General features: G+C 44.3%; 1 protein-coding gene across 1 annotated transcript in view; it reads left to right on the top strand.

The window, feature by feature from the left end:
• Positions 1 to 2,959: 2,959 nt before the first annotated feature.
• MB21D2 (Mab-21 domain containing 2) overlaps positions 2,960 to 17,942 on the top strand; it is a 29,630-nt gene continuing 14,647 nt past the window's right edge. Inside the window, exon 1 of the mRNA XM_075340489.1 lies at positions 2,960 to 3,003. The gene's annotated coding sequence lies outside the window, so the exon portion shown is untranslated. The remainder of the gene's footprint in view (positions 3,004 to 17,942) is intronic.

Genomic DNA, 17,942 nt, shown 5'->3' with positions numbered 1-17,942 from the left:
ATGAGGATGCATAACATGTATTAATGCATCATGGTCGTCGACTGAAATTTCAGAAATCTTTCCAATCCACCAGTTCCTATCGTAAATGCAGGCAATGTATTGCCCTGGCTGGAGGTTTGCAATTGGCACAAAAGGCATTTCTGATCTGACAGATCCATCTACATAGGCAATGAAAGATGAAGGGTCATTTGACACTCTTGAAATGTGAATCTTTTTGTCATCAATTGGCACAAGCTGGTGATTTTCTCTTGTTCCAGCAATTGTATGTCCATCTTTGAACCCATCCTCTTGAACTACCCGTATTTCGTCAATTTTTTCTTTTGGAACAAAAAAAAAACTTGATTCCATGCAGTTGCTCGTTGCAAAAGTTGAATAAATCCACCGGGGTCAGTATTTGGTTTTCAGTTGGGCGTTGAAGATGGGCACGAGCTGCCAACCTCTTTGCTGTCCCTCCAATCCCATCACAGGGCGACTTTCCATGACTGGTACCAAAAAAATTCCATTCAGCGCTGATATTGAAACCAGCATTGTGGTGGCACAAGTTGAGAAAATTTTTGAAATTTTTGTACTGGGCTGCAGATCCATCACTGAAGTAGTGGATATGGTGAATCCCATTGATGACAGTCTTGAGATTCTTAACAGTAATTGTGGAGTAAGTGTGGACTGCAACTAGGGTGTCAAATGACCCTTCATCTTTCATTGCAAATTCAGCAACAATTCCAGACCACTTACTTAGACTGAACATTATGGCTTGGGAACCAACAAAAGATACCCAATATTAGGCTTGGGATCCTAGGCAAAGACACCCACCCTCAGGCTTTGGAACCTGCGATAAAGAGACCACCCGCGACTTGCCTTGCACGGCTATCGGCCATGGCTCCTAGGCGATGGGGCTGCCAATTCTCGAAAGACAGCATTATTACAATTCTTAATAGGATTATAATACCAATTCTTAGGGAATTGGTTGTGGTATAACCACCATGGACCAACGCAAGGGTTTGAATAGTGCAGTTAGCATTCATTGCGTATTAATAAATAACACCATGTTCAGTGGCATTTTTCTTTTCTTAAATGGAGAGACTCCAAAAAAAACCCCAATGATCCTTGTAGAGAAAAATGTGCTCTTTCAAATAACAGAATTAATATATTTTAGGGGTACCCTTTTTGGGAAATTTGACCTAAAAATAGGTAAAATTCGTTTTTTTTAAGTTTTTCATCATATGTGGGTGTGAATATTTCCACAAATACATATGCTGTGACCGTGATATTGCAGCAATGCAAAGTCATGTAGATGTTTGGTGTACAGGGTAAAGCACCAGTTCCTATTGGTTTTTGATCTTGAGTTATATATGGGCAACGTTTGGCATAAATTTTATGCGAGGCGTTTTGCAAGCTACTTTGACACAAAATTGCGGCCGAAATATTGTTTTGTCATAGCCGGTAATAATTGTATCGCGTTTAGCAGCAAAAGTGGAGCTAGTATGCCAAATTTCAGCATCATAGCCAGTATAGAACTCTAATGGCTATGTGCCAAAGTTTGCAAAATCCTCTTAGCTGAAGCCGCAGGCTTGGGGGGGGCCTCCAGTGAAAGGTCAACAGTGCCCAATATATTTGAGATCTGGCCCTAAAAATGTACAGAACCTCTTTTCAAACATACATGTACATCCTTATAAATTTTCAGCAAAATCAGAGAACGTCGAGTGGGGACGATTTTTAAAACTGGTCCACTTGACACGGAATGACCCATGAACAAAACGATCCATTGCATTTTTTCTTCTCTTAGCAGGAGGTCCTTTACAAGGACCTGTGTTTACCTTCATATGGATATTGGAGATGACCGATGGCCTTTAGAAGTTAATTGGTCGATTAACTCCTCTTCAGATACTGGATTCGGCACCCTATAGTTAGAGAGAAGGCTCTGCATCAGAATTAGTATTATGGATTGCCTAAAATGTTCCATGACCGTATTTGTTCTAGATTGTTCTACCTGTCTATGCGAGCCGGATAGGAGAATAGTGTCTGTCGCAGAGGCCCAAACTGCTGACTGTGCAGGATGCGCTGTCCATTGCTCTGAGAATCCATAGTCCCTCTGCGAGAATCCGGGGAGATGGAAACTTTCTAAGCGTAGTCTCTGTTGAGTAGTTTTGGATTGTGGCAGAGATTGGGAGCCAGTAATGTACTCTGGAGCAATGCACCGCAAGCTGCCGTTTCTGGATGTGCACGCAATAAAGCACTTAAGAAACTTCCAGTAGACATTAGCTCTGTCAGTGCGGTTACTCGAAAAGAGAATTGTCAGCAGAATATTTTACTATCGCAAACTATTAACGGATGTGTTAAAGGAAGACATAATGGGCTCTCATTATTAATGTTTTATTACAACCCTAATTATACATATTCTGCTGCGTGCTCTCGTTAGCCGCACTATATGCTATTGATATATGTGCAGCACTCTGGAGGGGATACAAAGCGGGGACCAGTAGGTACATCACCCCCTAAGGGCTCATTATGACAAGCGTATATTCAGTCCATATACTGTGATTGTGCCAAATGGCAGAGAATCGCACTCAGACCATGACAATTCAGTCAAAAGATGTCTTTATATTAACTTTAAAGCCTCATACAAGTTTCTTTCATAATGGCAGGAAGATAAAAACATACTACTAAGCAAGCTACAAGAAAGGGCCCGTCCGGGGGTTCTGTACCAGACGCAGCCACTCCCTGGGCTGTAATGGACGGAGAGTATTATTGAGATTGGTGAATATCCTTTTGTATGGGGCTCTGAATTTAGACATTGTCCACTACTTGGACCACCCCTTCTTAATTACAATATTGCCCCATGTAGAATAAAGACACCTGATGCGTCCGGTGCCAGCGGCCATTCCAGCGGCAGGCTTTCATGTGGTCACTAGAGCCCTGCACCCAGTCAGCACCCTCTTCACTCACTTCATTGAGACAAAGTGGAGCCTCAGGAGACCCATCCCTGGAGTCGGGCCTGCGTCGGGGGTAAGTATAAGGGGACTTTTCATTGGGGAATTTAGTCATTCAGGAAGGGTTCTCCGAGTAGTAGACAAACACTTTTTAATATGAAGTGAAGGAATCTTTCAATTGAATCATTGTGATCAGAATGTGATTTCTGCAGATGGATTACAGAGTGGACCTTTTGACCTTCTGCTTTTTTTTTTGCCAATATTTTATTTAGAGTTTTTTTGTTTTTTTTTTTTTATTGCTGTGCTTAATGGACCACACATTGACAAATACCAGGCAATGGAGTAGTTAAGGGGGTATTCCCATATCCAAGACCCTATCCCGAATATGTAGTAGGTGTAATAATAATAGCAAATACCTCAAATTAGAAATGTAGTATAGTTCTCCTGATTAGCTATGTCTCTTACCTTATGTACAGGGCATTACAGCTTAGGTATCCATGGTTACAACCACGAACAACCAACTGACTGTCATTATATGAGTGAATGTAACCATGGATACCTAAGCTGCAATGCATATGAGGTAAGCAACATAGCTAATCAGGAGAACTATACTAAATTTCTAATTGGAGGTATTTGCTAATATTATACCTACTACATATTGGGATTGGACCTTGGAGATGGGAATAACCCTTAAAGTGCACCAATCACGAGGATTTTCTTATATAATCTAACGCCAGTGCTATACTGGCACAATCATGCTGATTCTGATTCTATACATACTTTTTGAGTGGCAGGGGGGGGATTCTTAGTGATTCCCACCCCCCTGCCTGTCCCCTGTTATTTAATGCTAATTCTATTATAGAATCGTTTTACTAAGTGACTAGAAGGACACGTGCTGATGTCATACCCATGTGACCAGAAGGGGAGGGGCCTCAGTCCACATAGCTTATACAGGAAGCAACATTATTTTTCTTTTGGATGAGGCCCAGCCTCTTCTGGTCACATGGGTATGACAAAAGCACAGGTTCTATAATAGAATTAGCATAAAAGGGGGAGGATGGACAGGCAGGGGGGCGGGAATCACTATGAATACCCATCCCAGCTATCAGCTGATCGGCAGCTGCCGCCATTCACAAAGCTGCTCATTTTACAAACTTTACTTGCTTGTGTTTCAAAACCTATACATCCGAGCTGAGCATTAAAGGTATGTATAGACTCAGCCTGATAGTGCCAGTATAGCACTGGCTTTAGGTTATATAGGAAAACCCTGGTGATTGGTGCGCTTTAAATGATTTTTGGATCAGACTCTCCTAATAAACTCAACGCATGCACACAAAACATTATGCCATGTGGATGCAATTTTTATGGCATTTTTTTTTCTCTCATCTATTTCAGTTATTAACATAGGACTTATTTTTTTTTTTCGTTGATGTACAACCTGTTTCTAGTCCAGATATAATAAACCAGGCAAATAGATGAACAATTGTCAATTTTATCTGGATGAAAAAATGGAGGATTTTTCATAGGCTCGTCTGAACCCGACCTGACCTGATAATAATAGTAGAAATTGACCTATCCTGATACCCTATGGGCCTAGCAGTGGCCCTCAGCAGGCACGTAGACCCCATGTGCTGCCTCTTTCCACTTCCACTATACATTCTGCAGCACCGTGGAGAGATTGCCATCACTCACCTCCGCCATTAAACTGTCAGTGCCTTCTGCCACCATAGACTAATATATACGGGGTCGATTGCTTTAGGTTCAGAGGTGAACTTTAGGGCTTCACTCTTATGTCTCTGAATTTTCCATTCATTCTCCTACACAATATCCTGACCATTGTATTGTGTGAGCATAAAAAGAACAAAGTCTTAGGGAAATTAGGCTGCTTTCACACTACATTTCTTTAACATGCGTCATGAACATTTATTTAACGCAAAAACTGATCCAGTGCAAATGCGTTTTCATTTAATGCATTTGCAATAGACTCGTGTCAACATGTGTTCACATGCGTGTGTGTGCATTATAGTGAGGATCCAGCGACTTGCAGTTTTTTAACTTTTTTCAAAAACGCTACTTGTAGCATTTTTGAGCTGCGTCCAAATACTGTTTTTCACTGGATCCTGACTATACAGCATGCAAACGCATGTGAACGCTGGCATGCTGATAGACAGGATCCTGCATACTGTACTGAGCATGCCCAGAAACCAGCCTGGGGTGATCAGTCCCTCTCTCCCCCTCCCTCTCTCCCCCTCCCTCCCTCCCCCTCCCTCCCTCCCCCTCCCTCTCTCCCCCTCTCTCTCTCCCCCTCTCTCTCTCCCCCTCTCTCTCTCCCCCTCTCTCTCCCCCTCTCTCTCTCTCCCTCTCTCTCTCCCCTCTCTCTCTCCCCCTCTCTCTCTCCCCCTCTCTCTCTCCCCCTCTCTCTCTCCCCCTCTCTCTCTTCTCTCTCCCCCTCCCTCTCTCCCCCTCCCTCTCTCCCCCTCTCTCTCTCCCCCCCCTCTCTTCTCTCTCTCCCCCTCCCTCTCTCCCCCTCTCTCTCTCCCCCCCCCTCCCTTCTCTCTCTCCCCCGCCTGAGAGCGGCGGATGCTCGTAACCAAGCAAAGCGCTTCGCTTAGTTACCCGATGTTTACCTTGGCTACGTGTGCAGGGAGCAGGCAGCCCGGCTTCTAGTAGCTGTGGACCCTTGTAACCAAGGTAAATATCGGGTATCCAAGCAAAGCACTTCTCCTAGTTACCCGATGTTTACCTTGGTTACCAGCGTCTGCAGCTGTCAGATGCTGACTCCAAGTCTATCACGTTCAGTTCCCCTCACTCCCGATCACATGACTCCAATGCCCGCCCATAAACTTCAAGTGACCGGATCCTGCAAAATAATACATGCGTTTTTCTTTGTAAAAATCCACTTTTACAGCAAAAAAAACGTTCATGACGCATGTTAAAAAAACGTAGTGTGAAAGCAGCCTTACAAAGGTGAAATATGATAGAAACAACAATAAACAAAATTAAAGGGAATTGTTGGAATTGAAATGAATGGCGGAATACTGCGTAGCGGGTGTAACTAGGTGGGGCGATGACGGGTGCCGGATTCACATCGGGGTCACACTATATCACTGGTGTGAACGGCAGAGAAAAATAAATGTACCAATGAAAATCTGATATTAAATGTAGTAAACTAGAAGGCCATTTCATCTGGCGGTGCTTTATTATTTAGTGGTAATATCCCGCATCCACATCTGTGTATATCGGCTCCAGATGAAGATTTCATTTTGAAAAGTAATAAACTGTGAGAAAACAGTTGTACAATATTCTCTAACTAGCAAACATCCCCTATATCAAAATGTGCACTACGAGCGAGCGGCTTTATCTCCCGGAGCCTTAGGGAGCCCCACGTGAATTACAACTACATGGAAAAGAAGATTAGCTCTTCTAGGAAAGTCTATACATTTCCTGCACTCCTTGCTCTGTATACAAATTCCCTGCGCCTATTTATTTATCATATACGCTCACTATTCTCTTATTTGGACTTTAGTCTGGCGTTTTTTTCAGTCTTAAAGAGTAGCCGTTGTTTTCACTTTTATTTCTTAAAACACTAATACATGTGAAAAGAAGCAACTTTGATATATACAGTGGAACCATGGTTTACGAGAACAATCTGTTCTGGCAGTGTGCTTGTAAACCAAGTTACTCTTGTAGCAAAGCAAGATTTCCCAAAGGAAATAATGCAAGCTCAGGCAATTCGTTCCACAACTTGTTCAATGTCCCATCCTGGTCCCATATTGTGCCATTCCACACACGCACAAACACACACATATTATGCTCACCTTACCTTCTGTTCCCTCGCCGGCCTCATGGTTCATGTAGTTCGCCGTTACAGGATGTGTATCGGGTAACCATCATGACTGATGCCGGAGACAGTAACGATGGTTACCCGATACACATCCTGCAGCGGCGAACTACAAGAACCAGGAGGCCGGCGAGGGAACGGAAGGTAAACTGAGCAGTGTGTGTGTGTGTGTGTGTGTTTGCATGCGTGTGTTTGTGTGTTTGCCTGTGTGTTTGCCTGTGTGTTTGCCTGTGTGTTTGCCTGTGTGTTTGCCTGTGTGTTTGCCTGTGTGTTTGTGTGTGTTTGTGTGTGTTTGTGTGTGTTTGTGTGTGTTTGCGTGTGTGCGCGTGTGTTTGTGTGTGTTTGCACGCGTGTGTGTGTGTGTGCGCGCTTGCGGGTTTGCCTGTGTGTGTGTTTTTGCCCGTGTGTTTGTCTGTGCTTGTGTGTGTCTGTGTGTTTGTCTGTGTGTGTTGTGTGTGTGCTTATGCGGACTGCAAGAGCGGGTCAGAGCACGGTTAAAGTACGGAACTGGAAGTGTGTGCGGTATTTTGCTTGCTTGTAAACAGAGTTACAAATTTACAGCAAGCTTTGCTCATATATCGAAATGCTCGCACACCAAGTTACTGGTAAACCGAGGTTCCACTGTATCTTTAGAGAAATCTGCTTCTTTCTCCTCCAGGTCTGATCGTTTTTTCTCAATTTCAGGGAAAAATTAATATTCAGTGAAGATTTTCCCATTACTGAGATGGATGACAAGGTGTTACTGATGAGACGCTATGATGATGGGAGGAGGGGGCGGAGCTCTGCCTCTAGCTCCTCCCACCGTACGTTTTCTCCCACTTGCTACTCAACATAGAATCTGATCAGTAGCAGCTGTCATCTCCTATATCTCAGTAATGGGAAAATTTGTCTTAGGCCATGTGCACACGTTGCAGACAGTCTGCACCCAAATCTACATGTTCTGGCAGGGAAAAAAAGTGTGTTTTTGCCGCATTATTTGCCGCGGTTTTTGATACGTTTTTTTTTTTTTTCATTGTTTTCAATAGTGAAAATGCAGGAAAAAAAAAAACTAACACTTGAAGAAAAAATCCGTAACGTATGCACAACACTTCAGAATTGTCATAGACGTTGCTGGCATCAGGATTTCCTTACAGATATCTGAAAATCTGAAAGCAAAAAACGCGCCATGTGCACACAGCCTTAACTGAATATGGATTTTTCCCAGGAATTGAGAATTTTGAGAATAAACAATCAGTCCAGGAGGAGAAAGAAGCAGATTTGTCTGCTAAGATGTATTACAAAGTTACTTATGTTCATGTGTACTATTGATTTCTGAAATAAAAAATTAAAACAATGAAATCTGTCAGTAGCTTTTTACTATGCAATTTGCCGACACCATGATGTAGAGACAGAAACCCCAATTCCAGTGATGTATCAGTTTACTGTGGGTGCAGCAGTTATGATAGGGTGCAGTTTTCTCTGCTGCAGATATGGCAGAGCTCAGATGTTGAGCTGTGTAAACCCCGAACACACCACAGGTTTCTGTGTACATTGTACAGTGACAGAGTGCTGCTAATCAGTGCTGGGCACAGGGTTGGACTAAAGGTGGTGTCACACATAGCGACGCAGCAGCGATCACGACCAGCGATCTGACCTTATCAGGATCGCTGCTGCGTCGTTACATGGTCGCTGGTGAGCTGTCAAACAGGCAGATCTCACCAGCGACCAGTGACCAGCCCCCAGCCAGCAGCGACGCGTGGAAGCGCTTGGTAACAAAGATAAATATCGGGTAACCAAGGAAAGCACTTCTCTTGGTTACCCGATATTTACCTTAGTTACTAGCGTCTGCCACTCTCACGCTGCAAGTGCCGGCTCCCTGCTCCCTGCACTCCTAGCCAGAGTACACATCGGGTTAATTACCCTTTGTGTATTCCAGCTACGTGTGCCGGGAGCCGGCACTTGCAGCGTGAGTGTGGCGGACGCTAGTAACTAAGGTAAATATCGGGTAACCAAGGTTCTTGGTTACCCGATTGTTTACCGTGGTTACAGCTTACCGCAGGCTGCCAGACGCCGGCTCCTGCTCCCTGCTCGCTTCAGTTCGTCGCTCTCTCTCGCTGTCACATACAGCGATGTGTGCTTCACAGCGGGAGAGCAACGTCCAAAAAATGAAGCAGGACATTCAGCAACGAGCGGCAACCATACACCTCACAGCAGGGGCCAGGTCGTTGCTGGATGTCACACACAGCGACAGCGACGGGACTTCGCTGCTACGTCACAGAAAATGTGACTTAGCAGCGACGTCGTCGTCGCTATGTGGGACACCACCTTAAGAGACTCAAGGCCAGTTTACCTGTAGTGATAATCTACTGCTGATAAAACACTGATTGTATTGAAACTGCAAAATACAGCCCAGTGAGTGACACATCACTGTAATCAGGATTTGTGCTCCTTCATTATGCTGCTCTCAGATTACATAGTAAAAACCTAGTGACAGATTCCCTTTTTAAGAAGGGGGTTAACAACAGGAACGTCTATAGCAATGACCTAAATAATAAAAAGTTCACTAAAAATCACAGTCCAGATAGAAAAGAGGTTATGCATGTTCCTCTATGTACCATGTACTGGTTATGCTATAACATTGTATATAGAATCTACCACTGTGCTCAGCCCATCAGTCCCATAGACTTTAATGGGAAGGCAAAGTGCTGCTATATTCAAGCCTTCCTCACTGTGATTGTGTGAGAAAGGACCCCTGTTTAGTAATCAGTGGGGCTTTTGGCAATTATATACGTATACCCTATTATATACAGTTAGGTCCAGAAATATTTGGACAGTGACACAAGTTTTGTTATTTTAGCTGTTTACAAAAACATGTTCAGAAATACAATTATATATATAATATGGGCTGAAAGTGCACACTCCCGGCTGCAATATGAGAGTTTTCACATCCAAATCGGAGAAAGGGTTTAGGAATCATAGCTCTGTAATGCATAGCCTCCTCTTTTTCAAGGGACCAAAAGTAATTGGACAAGGGACTCTAAGGGCTGCAATTAACTCTGAAGGCGTCTCCCTCGTTAACCTGTAATCAATGAAGTAGTTAAAAGGTCTGGGGTTGATTACAGGTGTGTGGTTTTGCATTTGGAAGCTGTTGCTGTGACCAGACAACATGCGGTCTAAGGAACTCTCAATTGAGGTGAAGCAGAACATCCTGAGGCTGAAAAAAAAGAAAAAATCCATCAGAGAGATAGCAGACATGCTTGGAGTAGCAAAATCAGCAGTCGGGTACATTCTGAGAAAAAAGGAATTGACTGGTGAGCTTGGGAACTCAAAAAGGCCTGGGCGTCCACGGATGACAACAGTGGTGGATGATCGCCGCATACTTTCTTTGGTGAAGAAGAACCCGTTCACAACATCAACTGAAGTCCAGAACACTCTCAGTGAAGTAGGTGTGTCTGTCTCTAAGTCAACAGTAAAGAGAAGACTCCATGAAAGTAAATACAAAGGGTTCACATCTAGATGCAAACCATTCATCAATTCCAAAAATAGACAGGCCAGAGTTAAATTTGCTGAAAAACACCTCATGAAGCCAGCTCAGTTCTGGAAAAGTATTCTATGGACAGATGAGACCAAGATCAACCTGTACCAGAATGATTGGAAGAAAAAAGTTTGGAGAAGAAAGGGAACGGCACATGATCCAAGGCACACCACATCCTCTGTAAAACATGGTGGAGGCAACGTGATGGCATGGGCATGCATGGCTTTCAATGGCACTGGGTCACTTGTGTTTATTGATGACATAACAGCAGACAAGAGTAGCCGGATGAATTCTGAAGTGTACCGGGATATACTTTCAGCCCAGATTCAGCCAAATGCCGCAAAGTTGATCGGACGGCGCTTCATAGTACAGATGGACAATGACCCCAAGCATACAGCCAAAGCTACCCAGGAGTTCATGAGTGCAAAAAAGTGGAACATTCTGCAATGGCCAAGTCAATCACCAGATCTTAACCCAATTGAGCATGCATTTCACTTGCTCAAATCCAGACTTAAGACGGAAAGACTCACAAACAAGCAAGACCTGAAGGCTGCGGCTGTAAAGGCCTGGCAAAGCATTAAGAAGGAGGAAACCCAGCGTTTGGTGATGTCCATGGGTTCCAGACTTAAGGCAGTGATTGCCTCCAAAGGATTCGCAACAAAATATTGAAAATAAAAATATTTTGTTTGGGTTTGGTTTATTTGTCCAATTACTTTTGACCTCCTAAAATGTGGAGTGTTTGTAAAGAAATGTGTACAATTCCTACAATTTCTATCAGATATTTTTGTTCAAACCTTCAAATTAAACGTTACAATCTGCACTTGAATTCTGTTGTAGAGGTTTCATTTCAAATCCAATGTGGTGGCATGCAGAGCCCAACTCGCGAAAATTGTGTCACTGTCCAAATATTTCTGGACCTAACTGTATGTATACCTTATACATGTGCATGGTGAGAGGTTAAGATTGAGTGTTTTTGTAGAAATCCCACAATGTTCTGCTCTGTGTGTTCTGCTGCTGCCGGTAAGTGTGTAGGGACATGTTACACAACTGTATAAAGCTTGCATCTCTACTCTTTCTATGTGTTTTTAGGTTCCTGGGTTTGCTTGTTTTTTTGCATACACAACATGCTTTAAAGCTTCACTCCAGCATTTATTCTTCTTTCCTCCACTGGAGTGACGGTTCTATTCTAAAGTCCCTTCCCCCACCTTATACTCAACCTCTTGCATTTCCACCTTTTCTTCAGGGTCCCTCTGGTCCCTCAGTGCCATCTTGTGACCGTAACTTCTGACTGGCTGGAAGTCAGACTTTAGATCACAAGTTCTCAAAACATCTCTGAGAGCCAGACTGAGGCTCGCATAGACTTGTATTTATTTGGACCTCCAACATGTGCTATGAAATACTGGAACTACCGTCAGATCACAAATCGCTAGAGAACAACCGGAGCAGCAGCAATCAAAGTGAATACCCTGGAGTGTAAAACTAGGGGCAGAGACCTTATTTACAGAAGTAAATGCTGGAGTGGTGCTTTATGGCTCATCGCGCTGCATTTTAGTCTTCTCTGAGTTAAGAAGATGCTGCCGTTTACATGATGAGCAAAGTGAATGACATTTCTGAAGTCTCAAGCTGCTTATTTTTCCTTTATTTTTTAATCTGCAGAATGTCAGCTCTTTCAGCGTTTTTGCTGCATTTTTCACTCATTCTAATGAATAGAGAATAAATGTACACAAAATCTCACCTAAAAACAAAAAGCGAGTGTATTTTACACAACTAACACTGTTTTGTGCATAAAAATCTGCAGCAGATACTCATCGTGTGCACGTACCCTTGGGGTGGGGTTGGGGGTTATGTTTGGGGTGGGGTTGGGGGTTATGTTTGGGGTGGGGTTGGGGGTTATGTTTGGGGTGGGGTTGGGGGTTATGTTTGGGGCGGGGTTGGGGGTTATGTTTGGGGCGGGGTTGGGGGTTATATTTGGGGTGGGGTTGGGGGTTATGTTTGGGGTGGGGTTGGGGGTTATGTTTGGGGCGGGGTTGGGGGTTATGTTTGGGGCGGGGTTGGGGGTTATGTTTGGGGTGGGGTTGGGGGTTATGTTTGGGGCGGGGTTGGGGGTTATGTTTGGGGCGGGGTTGGGGTTATGTTTGGGGCGGGGTTGGGGGTTATGTTTGGGGCGGGGTTGTGGGTTATGTTTGGGGCGGGGTTGTGGATTATGTTTGGGGCGGGGTTGTGGGTTATGTTTGGGGCGGGGTTGGGGGTTATGTTTGGGGCGGGGTTGGGGGTTATGTTTGGGGCGGGGTTGGGGGTTATGTTTGGGGTGGGGTTGGGGGTTATTTTTTACCTTTTCCCATAGGATAAATCGCATGTTGCCTTTTTGTGTAAAGGAAGCCTCTAAATGATTGCTGATTTAGTACAAAGGGAATAATTAGTATCAAGACGCTCCGGGGTCTAATACAAAACCTGTAAATCTTTTCATCAAGGGCCATTTATCACATCGGCATCTCGCGTAGCAAACAGACGTGCAGGACCCCCTTGTATCCGGGCCCTGACATCCCTGGACCACTTTCTGGTTTCCCTCTATTACTGCCTGTGGGAATGGAGATGTGACCGGCCGATCATTTCTCACCGCACATGTGAGCACATGCCGTCACCACTTCACTCCTCATACACTGCACTCATTGTCATGTTGGCGGTTTTCCTGCACATAATATTGTGGTCATTGTTTGCCCTGAAAACACTGCAGGACCCATCAGGCATGACTAATTGGACCCTCGTCCCCCTTCTCTAATGAATCCTTTTTGTAGATTTGCTTTCTTCTGTGTATTGATTAGGTATTACGAATCACTGAGGTGCCTAAACCTTTAAGCCTATTGATTGAAGGGGTGGCCTAATGCCCCTCATCCATTTCTGCGGTGAGCACTGATGGATTGCATCTGTTGCCTTCATATTTTTCCATTATCTTCTCCATATCCGTGTGTTCTGACGATTACTGCTTTTAGAGTGTTCTACCATCGGCTGGATGATGGCTCCTGGCCCTTGTGTAGCAATTGCCTGTGACCACTTTTATTTGGTTATGGTGCATTGGTGAATTTGTTCACCAAAAAAAAAGTCAAACTTGGATTATATTTACTGATCCGTTCACATTTTACGTGGCTTTTTAGGTCTTTTCTCAGATTCATTATATCTATGCTCTGCAAATGACGTTCGACTAACATCCACACTAATCCGAACCTCCCACTCCCGGATCCAAGATTTCTCCCGAGCTGCACCAATCCTTTGGAGTGTTCTACCCCAAGATGCTAGGAAGAATCACAATTTACTCAGCTTCAGACGCTACCTAAAAACACATTTTAGGATGGCCTGTCACACTCCCTATCCAAATCAAATTCACATAGTCATGGCTTATCACAACATAAATCTCGATCAAACTCCACCGCACCCAAAAGCAACAGATTGGCTGATTGGCTCCGGCGGCCTTTATCTATCCCCCATTTCTCTGAGATGGCTGGATTGTCATTGTGAATAAGCACTTGTACCTTGTCCCCCCAGCTCATTGTAGATTGTAAGCGCTCACGAGCAGGGTTGTCTCTTTTTTGTACTTTTTTATAACTGTTACTTGTTTGTATATGAACCTCCAGCTGTAAAGCGCCACGGAATATGTTGGTGCTATAGAAATAAATTATTATTATTTATAGTTTGGCCAAAAACCTGACTCAAAAGCAGTGAAACTTTGTTTTTTTTTTTTTTTAACATTACATTAAACTTGTAATGTTGAAAACTGTATCCAATCAGCAAGAAGATTGTCGTAGATCCAGAGGAAGTGATTAGATATTTTTGTGGGAAAAGATTCAGAATAACCTGTATTTTTATTAATTAAAACCCCTGTTGTATATATAGGAGTCCAGTGGGCGGTCCTAGTCGGTGATTGTCAGTCTATCTTGTGTGACTGTGCATGTAGAGACTGTCAATCACTCAGTAGGACCGCCCACTGGACTCCTATACATACAACAGGATTTTCAATAATTAAAATGCACGTTATACAGGATCTCTTTCAACAATCGCGTATATCATTCTGCTCAGCTTCTCCTTCTCTATACCTCGCTGTCTTCTGATCGGATGACATGCACAATGTATAGGTTCCTTTTTAAAGGGAATCTGTCACAAGTGTTGATGAGCGAGCACTACAATGCTCCGGTGCTCTTTACTCAAGTCGAGCAGGTTGGACGCTCTGATGGGCTCTACTCGAATAACGAGTATAATGGAAGTCAAGGTATTGGCAGCTCGGCTCTCTGCCACATACAGGGATGGCAGATTCTTATTTTCTTTACACACAGCGTCTGAAGACATTTTTACAACCAAAGATGGCTCTGTGTTGGATCTTTCACAAACGACACATCCGAGCACCCACGATACTCGACCGAGCGTACCCAAGCACCCCAATGCTCGCTCACATTCTTGGATGAATAGTCATAAGGCTTTGGTGCCCCATCTGAGAGCAGCATGCTTTAGGGACAGAGACCATGATTCCAACAGTGGGCTGCTTGCTGAGCTCTATATGACCTTGTCTACACCACTGATTGGCAGCTTTCCGTCTCCACTGTGTATAGGCAGAAGGCTGGGAGTGGGGTTATAGAGATATCATGGACGTGGAGAACTATAAAGGCCCCGTCACACTAAGCAACATCGCTAGCAACATCGCTGCTAACGAACAACTTTTGTGACGTTGCTAGCGATGTTGGTGTGTGTGACATCCAGCAACAACCTGGCCCCTGCTGTGAGGTCGTTGGTTGTTGCTGAATGTCCTGGGCCATTTTTTAGTTGTTGCTGTCCTGCTGTGAAGCACAGATCACTGTGTGTGACAGCGAGACAGCAACAACTAAATGTGCAGGCAGCAGGAGCCGGCTTCTGCGGAGGCTGGTAACCAATGTAAACATCGGGTAACCAAGAAGCCCTGTCCTTGGTTACCCGATATTTACCTTTGATACCAGCCTCCTCCGCTCTCACTGTCAGTGCCGGCTCCTGCTCTGTGCACATGTAGCTGCAGGACACATCGGGTTAATTAACCCGATGTGTGCTGTAACTAGGAGAGCAGGGAGCCAGCGCTCAGTGTGCGCTGCTCCCTGCTCTCTGCACGTGTGGCTGGACACTGGTTGCTGGTGAGCTCACCAGCAACTCGTGTAGCCACGCTCCAGCGATCCCTGCCAGGTCAGGTTGCTGGTGGGATCGCTGGAGCGTCGCAGTGTGACAGCTCACCAGCAACCTCCTAGCAACTTACCAGCGATCCCTATCGTTGTTGGGATCGCTGGTAAGTTGCTTAGTGTGACTGGACCTTAAGCCAGCAGGTTTACTCATCCTTTAGTGATAATCTCGGGCTGATAAAACTGTGATTGTATGTAAACTACAGCAAGTAACCCAGTAAATGACACATCACTAGAATCCGGTACTCTGCCCCAACATTATTTTCCTCTCAGATTAGGTGGCAAAAAACCTGATGACATACTCTCTTTAAAAGGAATCTGTCAGCAGGTTTTTGCTATTCCATGTGAGTGCAGAATAAAGTAGAAACAGACCCGGATTCCAGCGATGTGTCACTTATTGGGCTGCTTCCTGTCATTTTGATAAAATCTCTGTTTCCTTTGCTGCAGATCTAGCAGTTAATTGAATGTGGAGTTGTATACCTATCCCATCAGCACTGATTGGCAGCTTTCTGCCCATATACAATGTACACGGAAAGCTGTCAGTCAGTGTTTGGGGCGGGGTTATGCAAAGCTGATGAATGTGATGGACTAGTAGTCCTCCAATGATAATCTACTGCTGATTAAACAGTGATTTTATCAAAATTACACTAAGCAGCCCAGTGAGTGACACATCCCTGGAATCAGGATCTCTGCCCCTACGTTATGCTGCTCTCAGATAAGGTGGCTGAAACCTGGTGACAGTCCCTTTTTAAGGGTTTTTTGTGATATTTATATACTAACAAATTCCATATTTGTATTGCTAGGCTGATCTTTGCTTTGGCATTCATGAGGTTGAGCCTATGGAGACAATTCTGGACGCCACCTCTCGCTGTTTCATGTCCGCAGCCCCGTGATGTCTTATTGTGGGGTCAGATTCTCCTGCCATCCCCTCCATCCCTCCCCCAATAAATCACTCCTTGATATGCTAATGGGGCTTTCCTTCTTGTTGGGGCCCTCTGGTGTCTTGCTGGGAGAGGCAGGAAACAGGAGACCAAGAAAGCCTTGTTTATTTCACTTCTGATATAGGAAAATCAATTACAAAAAACAATGGCGCTGTCTGATCTCCGCGGATGAGTGCTGCGAATAAAGCGTTTTATTTCACCGTGGTAAATGAATGTGATCCGGGAACGCCATTGTCTGACCCATTTTATCTCCGGGTAGAGACAATCATACAATATTAAAATCTGAGCTGATTGGACAGTAAAAGCTTTTTAGTTCCCAAACTTTTACTATTAAAATCAAATCTACTCCAATCTCCAGGATAAGATGACTTGCATTTCATGACTGTGGAGACCCGCTGCAATGCCGCCCTCTGCTGGGACATCCGTGGAATAGCTAGTTAAAGGCACAGTGACTTTTTTTTTTTCTCCAGTGAAACCAAGACGTAGTTTTATTATAGCTGATGCATAAAATCCAATGTTCTAGGTCGTATCGCTGCAGATAAGCTGGAGCCTTGGTTTCTATTACAACACGATTGAACACTACCCCAATGTATTGTGTGTTTATTTTCTGATGCCCATTTCATACTTCATTACTACATCACCATTCATAAGGGGCTTTACACGCAGCGACATCGCTCATCAAAGCACCCGCCCCCGTCGTTTGTGCGTCACAGGTAAATCGCTGCCCGTGGCGCCCAATTTCGCTAGTCCCCGTCACACATACCTTCCTAGTGACGTCGCTGTGGGCGGCGAACAGCCTCTTTTCTAAGGGGGCGGTTTGTGCGGCGTCACAGCAACGTCACACGGCAGCCGTCCAATAGAAGCGGAGGGGCGGAGAGCAGCTGAAAGTGACACCCACCTCGTTGCCGGAGAACGCAGGTACGGTATTGTTCCTCGTTCCTGGGCTGTCACACGTAGCGATGTTTGCTGCCGCAGGAACAACCAACAACCTGCGTCCAGTACCATCAACGATATTTGGGATTAGAACGACGTGTTAACAATTAGGTGAGTATTTGTGATCGATCTTTTAAGAGACCTGAGTAGTCTCGAAAGCTTGCAATTATTACCATCTTTTCAGTTAGCCATTAAAAGGTATCAACCACTGAGGACTCTCTGTTCTTTTAAACAATTTTTTTGATCGATAGCGGTCGTTCATACATTTCACACGCAACAACATCGCTAACGAGGCCGGATGTGCGTCACGAATTCCGTGACCCCAACGACATCTTGTTAGCGATGTTGTTGCGTGTAAAGCGGCCTATAGTCTTTACCATCAACTTTCCTTTGATCAGAATTGATTAAAAAAAAAAAACATCTCATGTGTTTGAATGGTTTGATTTCTCCTTAAGTGTCCCACATTTGTATCCGTCCACTCTGTTTTTATTTTTTGTGGACAAACATAAATGAAATAAAGTTTTGAAGTCTTAATTTTTTTTTTTTTTATCCTGAAAAATGTGTTGCAGATGTAATTTTACATGCCTATGGGAACCT

Source organism: Anomaloglossus baeobatrachus, chromosome 3 (genome assembly GCF_048569485.1).
Source record: "Anomaloglossus baeobatrachus isolate aAnoBae1 chromosome 3, aAnoBae1.hap1, whole genome shotgun sequence".
NCBI classification, from domain to species: Eukaryota; Metazoa; Chordata; class Amphibia; order Anura; family Aromobatidae; genus Anomaloglossus; species Anomaloglossus baeobatrachus.
The sequence above is the reverse complement of the archived record's forward strand: the minus strand, read 5'-3'. Positions and strand labels throughout refer to the sequence as shown.